The 9,107-nt window shown below is 37.5% G+C and overlaps 1 protein-coding gene across 1 annotated transcript in view; it reads left to right on the forward strand.

Moving 5' to 3' along the window:
- TBL1XR1 (transducin (beta)-like 1 X-linked receptor 1) overlaps positions 1-9,107 on the forward strand; it is a 191,435-nt gene that overhangs the window by 806 nt on the left and 181,522 nt on the right. The window lies entirely within an intron of this gene.

A 9,107-nucleotide genomic window follows, 5' to 3' on the forward strand; every position in this document is an offset into this window, starting at 1 on the left:
GGGCGCGCCGGCCGCGGGGCCGCGCTCCAGGACGTGTTTATTTGTAACTTAGTGTCTTTTCTCGCCTTGAGGAGGTATTTGATACAGGCTCTTTGAAGTTGGGTTCAGAAGTGTAGAATTGGCAAAGTTATTGCCAGCTTTCTGGTAAGTTTTGGGTGGCACAGAGTCACATAATTTTCTGACAGTGTAAAGGCCACGTTGTGAGGGTGGTTTCTTGGTAACTTCCTCTTTGCGATCAGTGTCATTTTGTGAACAGTGTATACTTTTATTTAAGTCATCTATTTGGCATAGCTGGGGAAAGGCATGCATGTGTTAACATGTTCAGTATTTTTGGAAGTTCCTAATTTGCTGAAATAGACATCACTTGGCAGTGGCAGCCGAAATTATGTTATGAAAATGGTGTGTTTAATGTAAAAATTAGGTTATAATGGCTTTTGAAGAAACGCTCCCTTTGTTAGATTACCTAAGCATTTTCTCTAGAATAATGTGATTCCATGTTGGAACCTAGTTAAAAGTTAGATTTTCTCAGTGTCTTTAAGTTTGCTTAAAATCTTGACTCTGTAGGTATCATATTACCTGCATTGGGACCTATGTAATTTACAGTTGATTTAGGAAGTTTACTGTTGCTTTCTTGTTTTCCAAACAAGAACCTTATGCTAATCTAAACAAGCTTGTTAATAAAATATGGTGAGTGAAATGATGGGTTATTTTTAGTCTGAATGGTTTATCTCCCCTTCTCCTCCAGCTATATAATTAAGTAATCATCTTCCTCCCCCTTTTTTCCTAAACACTCCTTCACCAGATTGGGTAATATTAGGTCCTCGTGGTGTTTTCAGCTACTTACCTAAAACAATTTGCAATAAATATCCTGGTTACACATTGAAGATACAGTGAGTGACTTTTTGGGTTTCCCATTGTGATTCATTTTCACTTTGGTGAAATAAAACCCTTGCTACGTTGGGTGGATTTTGTAATCCTGAATTCTTGGGACTGTATGTTCTCACCTTTTTAATAAGATTATAGTCTAGGGAAGTAGGGCAGCTCTGTCTCCATTAACACGGAATTTATGTTGGGTTTTATCATGGGAGTTTATGGCAAGCCTCCTGAATTATCATTGGAGTTCTAGAAATAGTTAGCATATACCTGTGGGGGAGGGGTGGCCTAAAGCAAGCATGGCTGAGAGCAGCCAGGCATGTGATTGATACATGTTTATACTTTTTGCTCTTAAGTTATGTTTTTTTTTTTTTTCCTGTTTACTGTAGGATTTCTTTCTTTTTTTTTACTGTTTGTGCTGCACCATGTGGTGTATGTTATCACAACTATAATTACTTTTTTTTTTTTTTTTGCCATAACAGTAGTTAGTTAGCAGGACTATAATCGGCAAAATACTAAACTTGTATAGGGGATGAAAACGTACAGGGGAAACTTTTTCTTACTGTTAAGGAAGTTAAGTGACTTGTTAAAGGTCTAAAAATTATAAATTATAAATCTACCATCAGTTGATAAAATATTTTTCTTCTATTGTAACTAATATGGGAAACGTTAGTGATACATGGAAAGACCTCTTGTGGAGATTGTATTTTTACATTGTTTGTTCCAAATAAGTTAAACATTTGAAAAATTTTTAGATGTGTTTAGAAATATTTTTGATACTATTTATTATCAATACCTAATTAAGGTTTTTGAATTATTACCATAATGCATGCCTACTAAAAGAACAAGAAATAGTGACTTCATGCTAATATGTAGAAAGGACAGAAGCTTAATTGAAACTCAGGGGTACTGGTAAAAAGATGATGTGATTAATGGACCTTTTGAAAGATAACCTGTTGAATAAATACATTTATTCATATATGTAGAGAGAGCAATGAAATCTAAGTACAACCTTGTCAAATGATAAAGGAAATCCCCCTTTCTATAATTTATTACAACAACAATATTGTTGTTAACTGCCCTGGAGTTGGTTCTGACTCATAACGACCCTGTGTACGGTTTCCCAGGAGCAGCTGATGAGCTTGAACCGCCAACCCTTTGGTTCAAACTGACTTTACGGTCCAGCACATTAACCCCACAGCACCACTCCAGGACTCCATACTAACATTACTACAAAGAATTTCTGACTTAGCACATGGTGTTGTAGAACTAATTTGTTGGGTTTTGTTCCTATTTAGTATTGTTTGTGGAAAAAAACTAGAGAAGTATGTGAATGATGATAAGTTACAGTAGAGAAATGGCGGAAGCATTGACTTTCCAGGACTTAGTATTTTTCTAGTAGAAGTGAATTTGACTTACTTCACAAATAACATTTACAGTATAATTTCACTAAATGCACACAGGAAAAGCAGTTATTCTTTGTACACTCAAACATTCCCAAGTACAGAAGGGCTAGGACCCCAGAGTTGTGCAGTAAAGAAGTGACAAGAGTATGATCCAGTTTGGAGATTACTGTGATAGTATCTGTCTCTTTGCTTCACCACCAACAGAAACTTGGAAGTTTATAAAGAAACAGAATAGCTTCAGGAGAGCTGAGGTGTTGGGGTGGTTTGACTACTCCCCTCCTCTAGACTCTTGACACTAATTGCTCTGTTACCATACAGCACTAGGTAAAAGGGGTGTCCGTGTTTTTACAACTCCGGCCAACCTACAAAACCGAGAGGTGCAGAGAGGTTAGTTCACTTGACTTTTCCAAGACTACAAAACTATTAAATTATACACTCAGACTTAAACCTAGGTCTCTCTGACCCCCAGAATATATTCTTTCTAGATGACTGTGTATTTTGAAAAATTTCCAGCTTCTAACTTTATAGACATTTCTACTAACTGGGTCAAGTGATTACATGATAGATGAAATTCACAGGACTCAAACTTGATTTAGCTTAACTTCCTTGAACTATTTAATAACATACCTTTGCCAACTGTTGTATTTTTTTGTTGTAAGACTGATGGGGGTGAAGTGGTGGTTGTGTGCTGTTGAGTCAGTTCCAATTCATAGCGACCCTGTATAGTGTTTCCAAGGCTGTAAATCTTTACAGGAGCAGAAAGCTTCATCTTGCTCCCGAGTAGCGACTAGTATATTCGAACTGCTGACCGACCTTGCTGTTAGCAGACCAGTTTGTAATCCACTCTGCTACTAGAGTTCTTGAAATATTGCCAGCAGAAATAAGAAAATAGGATACTCTCCTCTTTGACTATAAGGATGTGGTTCCATGCCTACCATTAAAAAGGAAGAGTAAACAGCTGTTCTCAGAGGATACATTCCTGAGAAGGAGTATAGGAAAAATTGTATGTAGTGTAGTGGTCTGAGCTATGAGACCTTAGGGGGGAGTAACATCTCAGTTTCCTCATCTGTGTAATGGAGATAATTAACTTTGTAGGTTGTGAGGAACTTTCTAAACATCTTAATGTATGTAAGGTACTTAGAACAAAGCTTGACTATGTAAGTATAGCCTACTTTTGATGATGATATGTTTGATTTTGAAATTTGCTTCTTTGTATTACATGTTTTACTTGTTATTTATTTTAGTAGGGGCATTATATCTTAGAACAGGAGCAAGATGTGAGGTGTGAGCACATAAAGATTTGCAGCCTCGGAAACCCTATACAGGGGTCACTGTGAATTGGAATCCAGGGCACACAAACACTGCCACCATTGTTACAGAAAGAGTCACTTGGGTGGTGCAAAAAATGAAGCCCTCCTGGTGTGGCGCTGTAGGATAAGCACTGCATTGCTAATCAGAAGGTTGGCAGTTCACCCCTTGACCAGCCACTCCTCGGAAACCCTGTACAAGTGGCCATGAGTCAGAACTGTCCTGATGACACACAACAGTAACTAACTGAAAGTTTGGTGGTTTGAATCTACTCAAGGCACCTGAGAAGAAAAGCCCTGACACTGTACTTCCAAAAGTTCACAGCTGTTGGAGACCCTGTGGAGCATAGTTCTACGCTGATGCCGTCAGGTTGCCATAAATTGGAGTCAACTCTGTGACAGTTGGTTTTTGTTTTAATGTCATAGAAAGCATTTGGCAGTTTAATCTCTTGAGTTCCTGGGGAAAATGTAAAGTTTTTTTTGTATTTGGAATAGAGTTGGCTCATTTATTTACTTATGGAGGTTGTGTCATAAGACTTTCATATAACATGAAGAATTAGATGGATTTTTAACACTAAGTGGGAGCAAGATTAAGTTACTTGATTGGTGCAGGTACAGTGCTGAAACTTGAGTTTTTATTGCTATACCTCTGCCCCTTTTGCTTGGGCTTTCTAAACTTCTCAAGCCATAATTTAAACATTGTATTTGAAATTAAAACATTAAAAAAATGTATTCAAAACATTTTCAAACTTTTAAATAAAAAGTTTTTATCTAGGAACTACTTTTCAGGTTGGAGTGATTACTTCGTATCTTCTTTTTCCTAACTTTGACCTTTCACCTGTGTCTTGTTCCATATTTTCAACTGTTGTCAAACAGTTCCACTTGGAGGTTCTGTTCCTGAAATATCTGTGAGCTTTGCCTTTTATTTTCACTTCCGACTTCTACTACTCTTAATTTAGTTTTGATATTAACTACTGTGTGTTCTGTGTGTCAGGATTATTCAGGTGCTCTGACAGGTACTTGTGACAATCTAGGTGACTGATACCCTAATTTTACCAATGAGGAAACCTTGGCTCAGGTACCAGGAGGCAGAGCAGCTATTTAGAGCTGTCTGTCTGACACAGGGCTCTGGTAGCTCAGTGGTTAAGTGTTGGCTGGTAACGGAAAAGTTGTCAGATCCAGGAGAAAAGTTGGCAGATCTGCTTTTGTGAAGATTAAATGAAGTTGTTACCACCAATTTCCAACTCAGAGACCCTGTAGGTCGGGGTAGAACTGCTCCATAGAGTTTCCAAATCTTAATGGAAATAGACTGCCATGTCTTTCTCCTGTAGAGTGACTTGTAGGTTTGAACCCTGACCTTTTGGACAACTGGAGAGCGCTTAACCACTGTGTTATGAGAACTTCTCCCATAAAGATTACAGCCTTGGAAACCCTAGAGGGTCAATACAAGTCAAAATCAACTCTATAGCAAGATTTTTTGTGTATTTATTTATTTATTTTTAAACCTTGTCTGACTTACAGAGCAGTATTGTTAGCCAGAGTTCTGATGTCTTTTTAGTAAATAAATGAAATATGAATGAGTGGATGGGTTTTAGACCTGAGTCATTGCAATGATGTTTCTAGTTGACTGCCTTGAGCAGCCTCTTTTTCATTGTATGTTCTTTAATTACTAACAGTGTAACTTTTTTAAAATGCTGGTTTTTATCATGTCGGTTCCCCTGGTAGAGAATCCATAATAGTTTCTGGTTACCAATTGGATTGAATCCATGTGCTTCAGCCTGACTTTTGAGGCTCCATTCTACCTGTTCAGCTTTATTTACCACTCTTCCCCAGATGTGACTCTTGCCTGCCTCTCAAATACTGTACTACAGATTTGCCATGCTCATTACTGCTCTGCCTTTGCACATGCTGTTCCTTCCCCTTGGCCTTTTTTTTTTTTTTTGCTTGCTTTTTCAGTCCTTTTGTACTATTGTTGATGTGACAAAAGTTTCTTTTTCGATTAGTCCTTTAAGGATTAGATACTATGGTCATATTCTGCTCTGCGCTATAGGGACACTTTGTGTTGGAATTGACCCAATGACAGTGGGTTTAGGTGTGGTCACAGTTAACTGTTAATTTACATTTTTTTTCTTGCCTGTGCTGACAAGGAAGAAAAAACCCTGTTCAAAATTTAGAGTTAAGTGAAGACTAGCTATGTCTTCCTAATCCTGGAATAAAAACTACAATGCTGGGGGCGAAAACTTAGTTTGATCGGAAATTGTGTCTCACTAAATTGACTTCATCTGGCTATTTAGAGGCCAGTAGAGCCTGGTGATGATAGGAGTCCTGGTGTGGCGCTGTGGGCATCAGACTGCAGTCGTTTGAACTACAAGGCTGGTGGTTCAAGCTCCCCAGCTGCTTCTTGGAAACCCTATAGAAGGTTGCTATGGGTTGAAATCGACTCAACAACAACAGAGCCTGGTGGTGAGCCCACCAGCTACTTCTTAGGAGAAAGATGAAGCAGTCTGCTTCCTTAAAGATTACAGCCTTGGAAACTATAGGATGATGGCAATGGTTAGTATAAGTGCCAGTGAAACTGAAGCTTAAGATTTTGAACTTTATTTTTAAATCTTAACACTTTTTTTTTTACTCTTTTCCTCTCTGTAGCTTTCCTATATAAGATGGTGTCTTTAGCTCGCACTTTCTCACTGTATTCAGGCCCAATTGGAGTCTCATTTGAACCATTGCTATTAATATGTTTATAGTCAATATATGGTATATCTTTGTTGTTGTTAACTGTCGTCGAGTCGGATCCGACCCATAGCGACTCCGTACAGGGTTTCCGAGGCTGTACATCTTTATGGGAGCAGAAAGCCTCATCTTTCTCCCGCGGAACAGCTGGTAGTTTCGAACTGCTGACCTTGCGGTTCGCAGCCCGAATTGTAACCACTACGCTACCAGAGTTCCTTATGGTATTTCTTTATACATTGTTAAAATGTTTAATTTGTTAGAAGAAAATTGTCTTAACAATCTCATGTTAGTAGCTTTTTATGGTAAGGCCGTATTCTAACCAGAGTAATTGGCTTTTCCTAAAATTAACTAATTTGGTTTTATAGCTTTTCAAAAACATTTTATTATGTAGTTTTAATATTTAAAGTATGCTTTTGCATCAGACACAATGACTTAGATATTATTACCTGCCTTCTGAGAGCTTTAAGTCTTAATTCAGAATTAATGTAATCAAATGGTAAGAATAATTTTTAACAGTCAAAGAAAGCTCAATAAACATAACAAGAAGAAACCCAGCTTAAGAAAAAGAGTTATGTATAATGAATGGGTTTAAGAAGTTCATGCACAAGAATAGGTGTTAAAATTTTAAAACGGGAGTTTACCCCTTTTTTTAATTGAAGGTTTCTTACAGGTGGTAGAGAATTTGGGGAGCAAGGGTCAGAAATAGGTAATTTTAGTATTAAGTAGACTAGCTCTTTAGTTGAAATTAGGCATTCAGAAAGCTTTTTAAAAATCTCAGCGATGTATTCAATTTTAAAATACTTTTTAAAATAATTTTTTTACTCTTTGGGAATAACCTATCAATCTACTTCTTGCTATTGGTTCTGTTTTTTCTGAAACCAAATGTCATATCAGTGTTTTTCTTCCTCCTTTCCTACCATTCTCCTGTCCTCCCACTCCCTCCATTTACTAGAGTGTTGCTGTTGTTGAGTTCCTTTGAGTAGCTTCCGACTCATAGCGACCCTGTATAGGGTTTCCAAGGAGCCACTAATGAGTTTAAACCACCGATCATGAGATTCAAATCTACCTTGTGGTCCAGTGTTTTATCCCACAGCACCATACCAGGACTCCTTACTGGAGTGTAGAACACTGCAAAGATGTGGTCAGTAAGTTACATTTTATAATTGGATCTCTTACTAGATATCTGTTTGAATGGTATGTAGCATTTTAATATGATACAATATTAACAACTAGCCTTGTATCATGTTTTGCAAAACTATGGTTTCATTAACATATACTTGGTTTCTATAAAAGTATGTTAAGTTCATTCATTATGTAAATTACTTTAAAAAGTCTATTTCTGAGATATTAAAATTCTACAATTCCATTGTTTTCTATTATTTAGGGAGGGAAGCTATATGGAAATGTTTTTTATTTAGAGTAAAAATTAAAAATATGCAACCTTACATAGAATAATAGTACAATTTGGAAAGCACTTGACAAATATCTTGTCAGATAAATTACATGATTAGCATGTTTTCATGGTTACCTTTAACTCCTCATAGAACAATTTATGGATCAGGGAAAGGGGTCTCAGGCTTTTCCTTTCATTTGTAAGGCTAATTGAGTAGAGTGTTCACTAATGTTCTGTTTCTATTTTTTTGGCTATCAGATATCATTAACTCACAGTATAAGGCAATTGGGTCATCTGCTTTGGGTTTCTGAAATAAGATAATGAGAGTAGATATTGGATGAATTTTGTTGATATCTTTTGGGTTTTTTTTTCTTTATAATTGTTTTGTTATGAGATAGATTTTATTACAAGTGTGTGAATTTTAAGGTACTATTTGTAGTTGTATATTTATATCAGTATATGTGCATACATGCTTAGTGACTATAGAAACACAAGAGATCACTAACACTGGTTTTGGAGGTCGAATTCGGAGGGGGGATCTTGTGGTTAGATATGGAAGAGATTTATTTTCATGTATAATCTTTGGAGCTGTTTTAGTCTTATTAAGTGTTTTCAAACAAGTAATGATTGTCAAAAAGTAAAGCATCCTGTTAGGAATTCTTAATTTTTGTCTTTGAACTTAAGCAGTCAAAAATAAAGAGAAAACCATAAACTACCACATAATTCACTATTAAAAAAAATAAAAATAAATAAAGAGAAAACCATGTTGATTTCTCCTGTGATTTTTTTTTCTCCTTCCTTTTCCCCTATCAGTTATTTAAGAGGTGATACTGTTGTTGTTAAGTGCTGTTGAGTCGGTTCCGACCCATAGCGACCCTGTATAGGGTTCCTAAGGAGATGCTGGTGAGCTTGAAGTGCCAACCTTGCAGTTCAAACAGTTTTACAGCCGGGTGCATTAGCCCACAGCGCCACATCAGTACTCCTTAAGAGGTGATTGTTGTTGTTATGTGCCGTGGAGTCGGTTCCGTCTCACAGCGACCCGGTACAGGGTGTCTGAGGCTGTAAATCTTTATGGGAGCAGAAAGCCTCATCTTTTTCCCGTGAAACAGCTGATAGTTTCAAACTGCTGACCTTTCAGCTTGCACGCCAATTTGTAACCAGTACTCGACGGCACTTAACAACAACAACAACGCTACCAGAGCTCCTTTAAGAGGTGATGTTGTTAAGTGCCGTCGAGTCGGTTCCGACCCATAGCGACCCTGTACAGGGTTTCCAAGGGTGTAAATCCTTACGGGAGTAGAAAGCCTCATCTTTCTCTCGCAGAGTGGCTGGTAGTTTCGAACCGCTGACCTTAAGGTTCGCAGCCCGATTCGTAACCACTACGCTACCAGAGCTCCT

The sequence above is a fragment of the Chrysochloris asiatica genome, unplaced genomic scaffold (genome assembly GCF_000296735.1).
Source record: "Chrysochloris asiatica unplaced genomic scaffold, ChrAsi1.0 scaffold00108, whole genome shotgun sequence".
NCBI lineage: Eukaryota > Metazoa > Chordata > Mammalia > Afrosoricida > Chrysochloridae > Chrysochloris > Chrysochloris asiatica.